Source organism: Anastrepha obliqua, chromosome 4 (assembly GCF_027943255.1).
Source record: "Anastrepha obliqua isolate idAnaObli1 chromosome 4, idAnaObli1_1.0, whole genome shotgun sequence".
Classification (NCBI taxonomy): domain Eukaryota; kingdom Metazoa; phylum Arthropoda; class Insecta; order Diptera; family Tephritidae; genus Anastrepha; species Anastrepha obliqua.
In genome coordinates, this window is record NC_072895.1 from 77,445,630 (window position 1) to 77,460,991 (window position 15,362).

General features: G+C 36.4%; 1 protein-coding gene across 1 annotated transcript in view; it reads left to right on the plus strand.

The window, feature by feature from the left end:
* Window positions 1-3,747: 3,747 nt before the first annotated feature.
* The window catches only part of LOC129244449 (matrix metalloproteinase-2-like), a 53,027-nt gene continuing 41,412 nt past the window's right edge, over window positions 3,748-15,362 (plus strand). The window contains exon 1 of the mRNA XM_054882082.1: window positions 3,748-3,951. The gene's annotated coding sequence lies outside the window, so the exon portion shown is untranslated. The remainder of the gene's footprint in view (window positions 3,952-15,362) is intronic.

The following is a 15,362-nucleotide window of genomic DNA, read 5'->3' on the forward strand; positions in this document are numbered from 1 at the left end:
CAGGCTTGAGGTCTTTGACACTTATGTGTAAAGAAGCGACCACCTTGGCTCCTTGGCACCACAAGATCTACTCAGTTTTCTTCGGAGGTCGGGATTAAAAAGTGCAGTATAATGGACTTAATGTTGTCTAAGTGCTGTACTTGCTAGTCTACCCCTACAAAAAAAATGCACTGAGCTTCTTAATCGCCTATTTAGAAGATGAATCGCCTACTGAGAAGAATTGAAGGAAGGAAAATACGATTGCTTTGAACTCCCCTGTTCTGTGTTTCTTTCAGCGATATTTATTGCGAAAGTAGATTTGAAGAAAAAACAAACGCTCTCTGTAGGTTTTTTTGGGGCGTGAGCGCTGCTAACGACATTATTCGCTATGTTTGATTATATTATTTTGTTATATTTATTTATCTTTTCATTTGCGCCTAAACATATTAGCGTTAATTCTGTCCCGCAACATCTACACTACGTCGGTTCACTACTTTTCATCACTCTGCTTATCCTCAGCAGTATGCAATTTACTTTGTACTACTAACGTCATGTTATATATCTTTAACGCTGTGCATTTACTCGTACAATTCATCAAGTTTGCTTTAATTAATTAAATGTAATATTTACTGGCAAATATTACTCGCAACGCGGCACTGTTGGTCATAAACCATTCAGGCAACACATGTCTGCAAAATGACGGTGAAACATATGACTTCTTTCTTGGTATATGGCACACTCACATATATGTATATGCATTTAGGTGTACTTGTACATGCCCACATGCAACTGTTTGACTACAACTTGCACCCACGTTTACTTAAATCAAATCTCAAGTCGATAAATTCTGTCCTTATTTTCGTTTTAATACTTGGCACGCCCTTCTCTACCTTCGTCTCTTTTACCAATACAACTGAGATCTGACTAGCCTCTAGCAAGCCGGAGTGTAGTCACTGAGGTCCTTGCATGTGCTGTGGAACAATCCTTTATGTCTTTTAACTTTCATTTTGCCTTTGCAGCCATTTATCATTATTTGTTTGTCTACAGTAGCCGGCGACAACTCGTTTCAACCATATTTCGTTATTGGCCCAAACGATTGGCTATTTGGTTCCGAGTAACATATCCTTTCACCTTTACCCAGTTGAGGCTTGCCAACTACAAGCGCCATATCTTCGGTTACATTTATGGAGTTCTCGTGCCAATATTGGCCGGAGTTGGCTGTTATATCGAACATGTTATCAAGCTTGCTAGATATGGGCATGTAAACTTACACATATATTTTTGTATGCATTAACTGATGCTGGTTGGACTTGTTGGGCGAGTTACAACCTTAAAAAATATTGTAAGAATTATTGCTGTCAATAGTAGGACAACAATATTGTTTTCTTCCCATTCTGTGCTGATGAAGATAAACCTATTTGCTTAAATTGTTGCTCAGAGCTCAACCGCAGTGGTTGCAGTTAGTGTAAAACAAATTGCCTTTTTGTTTTTGTTGTAAATTTTTTATCAGTGCAATTGGTATTGTTGTTACTATTATTTTCGTAGCATGAGTGTACTTGATGTTGAATGTCTTCATATCAGGTCCTGCGCGTGCATGAGATTCCTTTGCACTGGTAATATCTTTGCAACAGATAAGAGCTACAGCGACAAATTGCTGACGTTATTAATTCTTCGTTATCATTGTTTTGCTCACTAACCATTGGCAAGATGAAAATGGCCTCATAAACTGTACCTAGCAGCAATTTGGGGAATATACTAATTCTACGAAACATACATTAAATATCTGCATAATTTAAATATCTGCATGCATACACCACAGATTTCAAAATTGTATTATATATGTAGGCATAATATGACGTAGTTACGAGGGGAGTTCAGTAAGTACCCGTGCTAGAAATAAAGAAACAATCAAAAATATTTTTTTTTCAACATAGTTCCCTTTTAGAAAGATACATTTCTTCCAACGCTCCGGCCATTTTTTTAACCCCTCCAAAAATAGGATTTGTCGAGCTCTGCAAAATATGCTGCAACTAAACGAAAGTCACGGAACACGTCTTACTCGAATAGCTGCCACATGCAAACTAACCTAACCTACTAGAGAATTTGTCTTAAATTCTGTGTTTTGAACAGGATTACGAGAGGTATAAGGGTTTTGCAGAGGGCCGAGAAGTCGTGGAAGATTTGCCCGGATCCCCGGAAAACGTCTACAAAGTCAAGGAAATGGTGCTGGAAAACCATCATTTAAGTTTGAGGGAGGTAGCTCGTGACCTTAGCGTGTCTCACGAATCAATTCGCAACATTTTACACCATCAATTGGGTATGAGACGCGTGCCTGCTCGACTCGCTCCAAGAGAGTTAAATTTCGTTCAAAAAATTCATCGGAAGAAGGTGGTTGAAGACATGCTTGAGCAAGTGGATTCGGATTCAACGTTTATCCAGCGCATCATAACAAACCAGGCAACAGGCGGCTGAATAGCGCTATCCACATGAGCTGAAAAAACCACGTCAAAATCGGTCAAAAGTGAAAGTCATGCTACTCGTTTTCTTTGATTATCATGGTGTTGTGCACTCAGAATCCGTTCCAAATATTTCTACGGTAAATAAAGAATATTATCTATAGGAATATTATCTTGGAGTTATGCGACGTTTGATAGAGAATATGTGTAGGAAACGGTCCAATTTGTGGAAATAAAATTCATGAGTATTGCACCATGATAACGCACCATCTCACAAGGCTCATATTGTGAACACTTTTTTGACCAAAAACTCTACAAATATCATCGAACAACCACCGTATTCACCGGAATTAGCCCCTTGTGACTTTTTGCTTTTACCAAAACTTAAATTGCCATTCCGCGGACGTCGCTTTGCGTCGATAGAGGCCATTAAGGAGAATTCGCTGAAGATGCTGAAGAAGATCTCTTCAAACGCGTTTAAAAGGTGGTTTGATAACTGGACTAATCGTTCGCAGATGTATATTGCTTCCAATAGAGCCTATTTCGAAGACGAGAAAATAAATTTTGATGATTAAACAATTATTTGGCGTTTTATTGAATAATTCCCGGTACTTTTTTGACTAAATGTACAGTAAAATGTCTCCTTGTGGATAGCTGCCATAACCCACCATCTCTTATAGCCAGAAAGTGTGATGAGTGTTCACCTATGGGAGCTTTTACTGTTACTTTATTTCCTTATGTAAATGAGTCCTTAGAACAAGTCATAAAAATAATATTTTTTATACCGGAAGAACTTTTTGGCGAATTCCATATGTGTACATACATAATCATAGGAAGGAAGATACCAGTGTTTAGATCTACGAATCATTTATAAATTTGCGATCAGTGTCTGTCTGAGGAAAACTTCAGCGGTACAACACAGAAACAGTTTTTGTTTGCTTGATCACTGCAGGTGAAAAATTTACCCTGTTTGATAATCCAAGCTTCAGAAGGTATTATTAAGCTTAGATTAGTGGACGGGCACGCTTTTTTAATAATAACTTTGAAATTAGATGTACGTTTTGAACTTGTCAAATTCTTGAAGACTTCCCTTCATTAGCATTTATAGCTTTAAAAAAATATTCCATTCTTCTAAATACCTTAGTTTTTTCGCTAGGGAGCTATGAAATGTGATCAAATTGTTTGCTGGATATTGATTTTTGTACATATGTACAACATATCTATTTTTCTTATATACATAAATATTTTTTAACGCAACTTTATTTGCTCTTTTTTCTTTTCTTTCAGGTATGTATCGAAATATTGACTCGTCTTTAGAAACGAAAATCGAATCGAACTAGGTGTAGAAATGAATGTCTTGAGTGGATAACTTTAAGAGGAAAAATTTTTCATTACATATGTACATAGTAGATGGTTTATCTGATGGTTCCGGTCGTTCACACTAAAAATTCTGTTCTCACAATTTTTAGTTTTGTTATGTTTTGCTGCATTAATTTTCCTGCTTTTCGTGGATTTGGTAAGAAGAATTTTAATATTTTTCAGATATCATGAAACACATTTCTCCACTCTCCTATCCTGAATATAATAGATGAGACACTCGTTCAATATTTTAACGCAAATAACTTAAAACAAAAAAATCAAATAGTTTTAGGAAATCACATTACATTCGATGTTGATTTGGCCTTTTTAAAAATTGAATAATATGAGAGGGTCAGTTGAAAAGGGAGCTAATGCCTGACAGCAATTGGTGAGCCCGTGTTCGTTGGTAACTGAACAAACCTTTATTTTGAAACTGCAACAAATCAAAAATGGCTCAACCGATCAGATTACCGTTTTCTGCTATATATTAGCTAACTTATAATTATTTTGTACACTACTCTTTCTTATATACATATTTTTTCTCGTTAAAGCCCAACGATAATAGACAGTCGCGATTCATGACCAATCTAAAGTTCTAAGTTCTATCCCATAAATATGTTTATACGCATTTTCTTATAATAAGGCGTTCTTTTCTAGAAATACTCTTTTGCTTGTCTCATTTCTGCAAGCTCCACTGTCATACAATTTCATCCTATGCCCCTCTGAATTTGAACTATGATGAGATGAAATTAGTCCAATGCAAGTTTAGAATTCATCAGGTATAAATGCAGCCTGTCTTTAACTAAGATGAAGTTATCTCTTTCTGGAGGTTAATTTGCCACGTTGCTCCATAGCTTACATAATTGTCGCAACGTCAGTTTGAAAAACGCCGCAGTGGTCCTTAGGGGTAGCTCTCTACCAGTACAGTTGGTTACATCTGTATAGAAGACTAAGCTAGTAGGTGATGGGTTTTTTCCCTCCACTCTTTCCGCTAGTAACTATTATGTTAAAGGTGGAACCCAGATAAAAAAAAGTCTGTATGTGATACTCTCTGTGATGTTTCTCTGAACCGGAGGGCAGCAACAATTCCCATCCTTGTTGCAATATATAGAGGAAGGATATGTTAAATGAGAAATTTAGAAAGCATTCGTTAATAATGCAAAATGAGTTGCGTGTGTGAAAAACGCTTTCAAGCCGTGTTCTTATGCGTATACCCTAAATGTTCAAAAATGTTACATGCATCTGTAGCAAAATATTAGAAAAAGTCGAATACGAGCATAAATAAATGGCTGCAATGGTATATCGAAGTTAAAAACGAGGTCAAAAATATCTCTACAAAGCAGGAGCAGAAAATCATCGATTTTATTATGACAAAGTCGAAGTTATGGTTGCGTGAAGCTGAAGGAATTTTTTAGGAAAAGTGGTGATAATGTGTAATTCAGCTTCTCCGAAATAGGTGTGATCATTTATTTATATAATATTTAGCGTCAATTTGAATGCATGAATAAAATTTACTGAAAATCATTATTACCGTCAGCTGTGATACCAACCTCAGTGTTTACAAGAAGACAACAATCCGAAACGTCGGTTAACCGAAAGGAAACATGGCGCCTTTTTCGGATATAAAGAATAAAAAAAAGTATGTACAAATGAAATAGAAACGTTTAATAGAAATGACTCAGAGAGCGACGCAAAGGAACGTCATGATTTTGGCATTTTCCGTGTCTTCATCGATAGCATGTCATATTTAGAACATGATTCATAGGTATTGACAGCGTTGTACATATGTACATACTAGCTTTTTGTCACGCGCTTTATGAATTTAAGTTAGTATCACAGTTCCTAAATATAACAGCGTCGGTGGTGTTATCGTGCCGCGAAACGAACGCGCATCCGACGCCGACAGTTTTGTTTGGGCAATCTCTCATTAATTTCAGGATGGACACTCAAGTATTTATCGAGTGGTATGACGCTGTATTCATTCCAGAGGTTAAAAAACATCAGATAGAAACTGGAGACACTGGAAATGTTTTATTAGTGATTGATAATTCTCCAAGTCATCCCTCAAACCTTTCACTTGAGAGAGAAGATGGAAAATTTAAGGTGATTTTTTTGCCACCCAATGTTACCTCAGTCGTTCAACCTATGGACCAGGGGGTCTTCGAAGCCTTCCAACGTTACTACAGAAAAGCGTTGCTTCGTAGTGTCCTAATCGGCCAAGAGGAAGATAAAACAATTCTTGAAATCTACAAAGGTATCAACTTGAAGGATGCTGTTTACATGGCAGCAGAAGCGTGGGCTTATGTCAAAGCGACTACTCTAAAGAAATCCTGGAATAAGCTTTGCCCAGCAGTTGAATCCGAAGCTAGCCTTACATCTGAAGAACCAACAAATGAAAACTTTGTTTTAGAAATGGTTGAGTTGATGAAAGAGGTTTCATGATTTGAAGAATGTGACCGAGAAAACGTGCATGAATGGCTAGAATTTGACGAGGATGATCCTGGCTACGAATTGTTGACAGACGACGATATAATAGCACAGGTTCAAGTTCCTGAAGATGACGACGCTGAAGACGAAATTAGTGATGACATAGTCTCAGCTGAAAAATGTCCGTCCAATGAAGAAGCCTTTAAATGATTTGAGACTGCTATTAAATGGTTGGGACACCAAGACGAATGCGATTCGGTGCAGTCCTTAAAACGCCTAAGAGATTTGGCGGCAACAAAGCGAGTCTCAAAACTTAAGCAAACAAATATGTTTGACTTTTTTTTAGATTAGTTTTGTACTATTAAAAAATGTTTAGACATGTGTATTTATGTACCGTGTGAGCGATCCCTACTTTAATGTGTATGTAAGTATTCATAATATGTACTGTACTCTAGTGTATCATTAAAAAACGTTACATACATAATATGTATTCCCAATCCAATGACATGTTTTATTACCCTACCCTCAACAAAGAACTGGAATTTCGAAAATGTTGGTTTATCCGAAAAATCGATTATCCGAACACCCTCTGCACCAATTGTTTCGGATAATCGGCGCTCTACTGTATAAGCATTTGCAATGCAGTTGGTTTCTAAGTTTATGCGGTCTCGCTTCTATTAGACAGACTGTACTGTATTTTTGCAATATTTAACCAGCCTACAACATTTTTTTTTTAATATTAAATTCCAATAAAGTTGTTTTGCTCGCCTTTGCAATGCAGTTGGTTTCTAAGTTTATGCGGTCCCGCTTCTGTTAGACAGACTGTACATAAACATATGTATATAGCCCAAAAAAGCGTTGTATGGTCTTCGTGCCAGATCAGTAAAAATAGTCTTAATCTCTAACTCAATTAAAATTAAAATTTTGCGCATAAATTAGTTTTCCACCAATACAAATAGAGTTTAGAAATCTTAAGAAAGATCTTTTATAAAGATAAAAACCTCGAAGAGTGCAAAACTATCACAACGCATTGGCCACTTCGGACATATCAGATATGGTTTCAAGTTTTTGCTTAAATTTACTCCAGTGAACTGAAATTTTTTACTTCTCAGTGAACTGAAATTTTTGCAATATTTAACCAGCCTACACATTTTTGTTTTTAATATTAAATTCCACTAAAGTTGTTTTGCTCGCCTAAATTTCCATATGAACTAGAAATAAATACCATAAATATTTTTGGAATCTTAGTTTTTTGTTAAATCTTTTGCTGATTTGAATAGTAAACAACAACAACTACATGCATACATATGCACATATATGTAATATTCTTCAGCGTTCATTACAAGTCACATTAAACGAAAATAATTTCGCACCTGCTTACGGGAGTTATTTTCCCTCACTACAGAAAAACCCAATATAACAGCGTCGGTGGTGTTATCGTGCCGCGAAACGAACGCGCATCCGACGCCGACAGTTTTGTTTGGGCAATCTCTCATTAATTTCAGGATGGACACTCAAGTATTTATCGAGTGGTATGACGCTGTATTCATTCCAGAGGTTAAAAAACATCAGATAGAAACTGGAGACACTGGAAATGTTTTATTAGTGATTGATAATTCTCCAAGTCATCCCTCAAACCTTTCACTTGAGAGAGAAGATGGAAAATTTAAGGTGATTTTTTTGCCACCCAATGTTACCTCAGTCGTTCAACCTATGGACCAGGGGGTCTTCGAAGCCTTCCAACGTTACTACAGAAAAGCGTTGCTTCGTAGTGTCCTAATCGGCCAAGAGGAAGATAAAACAATTCTTGAAATCTACAAAGGTATCAACTTGAAGGATGCTGTTTACATGGCAGCAGAAGCGTGGGCTTATGTCAAAGCGACTACTCTAAAGAAATCCTGGAATAAGCTTTGCCCAGCAGTTGAATCCGAAGCTAGCCTTACATCTGAAGAACCAACAAATGAAAACTTTGTTTTAGAAATGGTTGAGTTGATGAAAGAGGTTTCATGATTTGAAGAATGTGACCGAGAAAACGTGCATGAATGGCTAGAATTTGACGAGGATGATCCTGGCTACGAATTGTTGACAGACGACGATATAATAGCACAGGTTCAAGTTCCTGAAGATGACGACGCTGAAGACGAAATTAGTGATGACATAGTCTCAGCTGAAAAATGTCCGTCCAATGAAGAAGCCTTTAAATGATTTGAGACTGCTATTAAATGGTTGGGACACCAAGACGAATGCGATTCGGTGCAGTCCTTAAAACGCCTAAGAGATTTGGCGGCAACAAAGCGAGTCTCAAAACTTAAGCAAACAAATATGTTTGACTTTTTTTTAGATTAGTTTTGTACTATTAAAAAATGTTTAGACATGTGTATTTATGTACCGTGTGAGCGATCCCTACTTTAATGTGTATGTAAGTATTCATAATATGTACTGTACTCTAGTGTATCATTAAAAAACGTTACATACATAATATGTATTCCCAATCCAATGACATGTTTTATTACCCTACCCTCAACAAAGAACTGGAATTTCGAAAATGTTGGTTTATCCGAAAAATCGATTATCCGAACACCCTCTGCACCAATTGTTTCGGATAATCGGCGCTCTACTGTATAAGCATTTGCAATGCAGTTGGTTTCTAAGTTTATGCGGTCTCGCTTCTATTAGACAGACTGTACTGTATTTTTGCAATATTTAACCAGCCTACAACATTTTTTTTTTAATATTAAATTCCAATAAAGTTGTTTTGCTCGCCTTTGCAATGCAGTTGGTTTCTAAGTTTATGCGGTCCCGCTTCTGTTAGACAGACTGTACATAAACATATGTATATAGCCCAAAAAAGCGTTGTATGGTCTTCGTGCCAGATCAGTAAAAATAGTCTTAATCTCTAACTCAATTAAAATTAAAATTTTGCGCATAAATTAGTTTTCCACCAATACAAATAGAGTTTAGAAATCTTAAGAAAGATCTTTTATAAAGATAAAAACCTCGAAGAGTGCAAAACTATCACAACGCATTGGCCACTTCGGACATATCAGATATGGTTTCAAGTTTTTGCTTAAATTTACTCCAGTGAACTGAAATTTTTTACTTCTCAGTGAACTGAAATTTTTGCAATATTTAACCAGCCTACACATTTTTGTTTTTAATATTAAATTCCACTAAAGTTGTTTTGCTCGCCTAAATTTCCATATGAACTAGAAATAAATACCATAAATATTTTTGGAATCTTAGTTTTTTGTTAAATCTTTTGCTGATTTGAATAGTAAACAACAACAACTACATGCATACATATGCACATATATGTAATATTCTTCAGCGTTCATTACAAGTCACATTAAACGAAAATAATTTCGCACCTGCTTACGGGAGTTATTTTCCCTCACTACAGAAAAACCCATCTGACTCACATTCAACTTGTTTTCCATTTCTCTTGTTATTGCCAAGCGATCTCATCACTCATTCATTCATTAATTCGTCAAATCGATAATGGTTACGTTGGGTATCGGTGCTATCGTCAATAAGTGCGAATGTGAACTAGCGAGCTGTCATCGCATTCGCCGCTTTACTGCCTTTTTTTCACCGAATTTCGAGGTTCATTTGTTATTTGACATCTTGCCAGTACTCATATATTTTGTATATGAATCGGTTTTTTCTTAGTCTTTGCATCAAATGTTTTATTTGATTACCGGCCATAATTAATGCAAGTTGTACGTTGTTTGGCGTTATGGCCGTCACATGTCAAATTGCCTCAGTAATTTGTTAAAAAAAAGTCAGTGAAACATAAATTGGGAAAATAAAATAATTGGAAAATGGAATCCTCAGTAATTATAATTTAATAGTCGAAGTGTCTGTGTCTAATTGGTGTTTGGCTGAGCTTCTCCATCCTTTTGTGGTTCGTGACTTGATGTTGACAAGTAATGTTTTAAGTGTCCCCATCTTCAAGTATTGGTTTACATATTCACCATTGGAATAAGTTGGGTGCATAGATTTCCTGTCTTCCAAAATGATATCAAAGTAATCAAAGCTTTATTTCAAGACTCACTTAAATAGTTGTTCTGGAGGTTGAAAGTAAGTTTAGTGTTTTTTTGTCTCTAAGAAATTTTGTTTTTTTTGTGATTCGATTATCCACGCATTATAAGAAATCACGAAATTTTACAAACTTGACTGGAAAAGTTTTCCATATAACCAAAAGCGAAAATGACTTCCCTGCTGATTTGCTGATCCTAAAGGAACATATTTTTCGTATCCCAATATTCTGCTCAGCAAAAACGAAAAATATTGTTCAATTCTTCGTACTACATCAACAAGCATTACAAAATTTTAAAAAATAAAATTAAAAATCAAATTCTTAAATCTAATGTGAAACAAATAATTGCGATAAATTTAATAATTTTTTCGGTATATTATTGGTTTACTCGAAAGAGTCGAGATTCAAATTATTTATGCCACATGATTTCATTCATGTGGCTTGCCCGATATTCATTTTAAAGGCTTAAATCTCTCATAAAATGTCTAACGGCGTTAAATCGCAGCCTGAGTTGTCCAATTGGCACCGACGAGGTGTACCGAACTTCGCAAAAGATTGCTGAAACCAAAGATCGTCCAAGTCCAAGTCTTCAGTTTTCGACCTGAAAAATTGGTTTCCATACCTTTGAAGCAGCCATCGTTGACCGAAATGGCGTTCCCAGCATCGAACTGACACTCTCCAAGAATGCATTGGTTTTTTAATAGTTTTATTTTCCTATTATTAGATTTGTTAATTCTTTTACAAGCCCAGTGTAGTCAAAACTTAAACTCAAATTAGTGTGGTGCTAAGGAAGACTCTTGAAGAGTCAGCATTTTACACTGACAATGCAATCTTGTAAACAAGCCGACTGGCGCTTTTACTGGAAATGCGCTTTTAGAGTACCCGCTAAAATTTGTGGTTGCTCTGCCGGTGTTCTTGTAAGTAAGTAAGAAAGATATATATCCAGATGGCGAAATCCCTGAGAGTATTCCTCGCTGTGACGCAACAAGGGCAAACAAAAAAGTAGTGTGTACTGCAATAAATTCTCTCGCTAATAACGATAAAAATTAAAATTAGTACAGCAAGAAAATGACAACAAATGCCCTCTATTGCCTTAGCTCAATAGCTGTTTCTGTCAAATCCACTGAGAACGGGAAAGTGGTTTGCGGATATCGCCATCTTCTGTATTCTCTTGACTGTGAGTTTTAGTCCGAAGTGTAAAGGATCAGACTAATGGCCAATTTAAACACAATAAAAGGCAATACCGAACAAAATATCAGCGATATTTAGATGGAAAACAAAAATTGGATTTCGAAATCTCGATGTCGAGTTGTGCTAAGTAAACAAAAATCTATGTTTAAGCATATTTAAGCAAACATACATATGTACATACATTTTCAAAATAATTGTTTAGGCTTGGGCGACTCTTCTGCCCACACCTCCTCGCGGAGGTGCATTTTGTGTATAGTTTGCATTCGTTGCTAGCCATTTCCGTTAAATTCAATTTCCACTTTTGTGAATTAACGCTTTGTGCGTTGTTCGCATAATGATGAGTTTATAGTTAGCCAAATGATTGCAAAGTAATAATCGATGGCAAAGTCAATAACCGATGGCGTCAAATGGTCGTGCGCCAGCGGACAGTTGATGCCTGCATGCATACATAGGTAAAGGGGTTTCCAATAAAAGAAAAAGAAAAATGCTATTTTTTAATATAAATGATCGGATGTTTATTTCATTATAAAGAGGAAGGTATCCCGTTAATAGTGGAAAATAACATCAGGCAAATGACTAGCACGACCACGCTTACAGGACAATATCCTTTTCATGAAATTCTCCATAACCGAATTGCAAAGTGGCTGCCCTACCATATGTCCTCGATAGCCTCATGAATTCCATCTTTGAGGTTTTTAATCGACCCTGTGCTGTTGGCGTAGACCTTCTCTTTTACGTGGCCTCAAAGAAAAAAGTCACAAGGTGTTAAATCACAAGATCTCGGTGGCCAATTGTGATCACCTCTTCGAGAGATAATACGGTCCGGAAACTTTTCCCCTAAAAGATCAATGGTTTCGTTGCTTGTGTGGCAGGAAGCGCCGTCTTGTTGAAAATAAACGGTGTCCAGATCAATACCATGCAATTTCGCCCATAAAAAATGGTTAATCATCTCTTGTATATATATAAATATATTATATATATATTTAAATAACATCTGTTATTGGAAAACCCTTTACATGCCATATGTATTTATGTATACGTTCGAGTATACTGATTTATCACAAAAGGATTGACAGAGTGTCACTTTTACGATCAATTTGTATAAAATCGTATATAATTAGGGAAAAATGGCACAAATTTGTTTATTTTTAAGCAAGTATTTTTCATAAATGCAGCATTTTGGCAGCACTCGGGTATTAAAAATTTTCAATGAATGGTGAAAAAAATGATTTGGTTCTTGTTATTTATGTTAGGAAAGAAAGAAAAATGTAAATCGTAAATAGTAGCATTCACACACATACGTTTGTATATAAATAGAATAGTGGGTAGTTGAAGTCACTGACCGCGGTCCCTCCAATCATTTCAAATATGGATTTATAAAGAGGCAAACCCTGAAATGAGGTGCGGTTTGACGATAATGCTATTGCATTTAAAAAGTTATTTATTATTTATCGTGATTACTTCGAGGAAAGTTTTGATGTAGTTTAGCTCCGCAGCAGAGGAAAAGAAAAAGAAATATATAAATAAGAAGATGTGAGTAATTATTTTCGGACGTTCCTAATATTTGGGAGATATGTATTTAGTAAGTTTAACTATGTATAAAAAGTGTACATAGGAAAGTGAGTGAATTTTCGCGTGTTCCGCATGAGCTAAAAGCGTCTATTGTTTTTCACGTTTTGGATGAAAATTAAGTAAAATTAAAATGCAAACGCTGTGTTGCAAAGAGTATGTTAAAGGATTTGACGTGAATAAGAATGAATGTAGTCTTACTTGTTGTGGTGGGCGTAGTTGATTCATAAAAGTAAATTTTATGAGCGAATTTTAGAGCTTTCGAACGGATTATTACCAATCAACTTTTCTGGAAACTCGCAACAATACCGAATGGATAGGCGATACCAGTGTTTTCTAGAGATCACCGTAGGTGAGTGGGTTTGTAATGACTACGACTCGATTGACACGTGCTCGAAACCCACTGTAGATATAACGCATCTTATTAAAGAAAACCTTAAGAATAGAATTGAAATGGAAATAAAGTCAGTCTAACTATTGGGTATGGGAATAAGTTTCCGTCCTTTCTCAGCCAAAGTTACGAATTATTTAAACAATTAAATAATACATGATATTATGTGAAGCAAGTGCCACTGGAGGCTACAACTTTACTCCTCTGACGAAAAATTCGAGTTCTTTTGATTTCATCCATCATTGAGTCTTTTCTTTTCTGCCGTTCAAGAAGCATCTCACACCAAACGTGTCTCGATATCCCTTTCCTTAAATTAATGTGGCGCCCAGTTACCTGCATTCTGGACCATGGATCTTTACGCTTCGAAGGGAAGTCAACAACTGCGACCGAGGCCTCACATATACACCTTCAAATCATTAGTATATTAGTAGAGCGAACACAAAAATAGTATCAGCAGCGACACCTCTTTTACGGGGGCGGAAGCTTATTCCCATAACAAATATCTTAGTTTCTCAACTATCTGGGCCTTCGATCTATCTCATTAAAATTTATATCATTTGCGTCCGTTCGTAATTGGGTTTGTACTTATAGTTGCGGTTGACAATGTTTCACCCCATTATTCCATTGCATTTTCCGGTGTACCCTAAGTGAATGTTTTACCTCTTATAAATTTCTTCTGCATTCAGAAGCTCAAGTTTATTCAGCAAAAGTGATATTATCGCCTTCAAAATACTCTTCATAAACTGCATCGCACTTATGCCAAAACAGATTGATCGAACAGAGGGTGGTATTCGTATTGTTGTTGATAAAAAATGCATTATCATTGTGCAAAATCCACTAGTTGTTTTCGCTCAAATCGATTCTTTTTTGGCGAATTATTAACTGTCTGACGATCTGGCAAAAAAATGGTGGTGTACAATTCCGTTGTAATCCATAAAATCCATGAGCATCGCTTACTTTCTTTCGTGGGTTTTTCGTCTTGGTCCATTCGGAGCTCTCCACTCACTTGATTGATAGACCCTCATCTCGTCTGAAGTAATGATGCGCTTGATGTCGGGTCGGATTTAACCCTGGAAACCTTGTTTTCGGCGATATCAACGTGGTACCTTTATTCGCATTAAATTCAGGCCCTTTGGGACTAACTTTGCAGCATCACGGCGCAAACCCAAATCCATAAGCAATGTTCAAGTCCTCTGCCAGCATTCTGATGAATGTTTTCATGTGACTGTGTCCGTCATCCCCGATGGGTTCACGATCTCTTCTGAAGCGTTCATGCCACTCTTAAACGGCTATTTTCTTTTGAGTTTCATTACCGAAACAGTTTCCCAACATATCTAAGTTATACGCAACATTGAATCCAAGAATCTATTAAAAAAAAGCTCGTTGATGCAAACTCAAATGCATTTTTAAAACTGTAAAAACTTGTGCAGAGGTAGATTTACTTAAGACGGCGGAACTTTTACAAATATGAAGCAATAGCGATAAAATTTTGGTGGGAATATTAACCACAGATGTGGCAAACGGAACTCAAATCAGTTGAGCGTCAGTTGGCGGTTTTTCCGGGACCTTTTCGAAGGTGGTATTACACTATTAACCGCCGTAGTCGAATGAGTTGGTGCGTGATTACCATTCGGTAATGGGTGAGTTCGAACTTCAGATCATGAAGCACTAAGTGATATAATGTGCTTTTAGTAGTTCCTCTTCGGCAGGCGGTGGCAAAGCTCCGAGTGTATTTCTGCCATGAAAAATCTCCTCATAACAAAATATCTGCCGTTCGGAGTAAACACTCAACAAAGGGAGCCAATTATATTATATATTATTATATATATACCATATATCTATAAATTACGAGTTCGTTTGACTCGTTCCGTCGTAAAAATGTTCCTCAATTGAATATTAGTAGATGCTTCCATCTGCCATACTCTAAATCTCGCTTCCTAATCCCCATCCC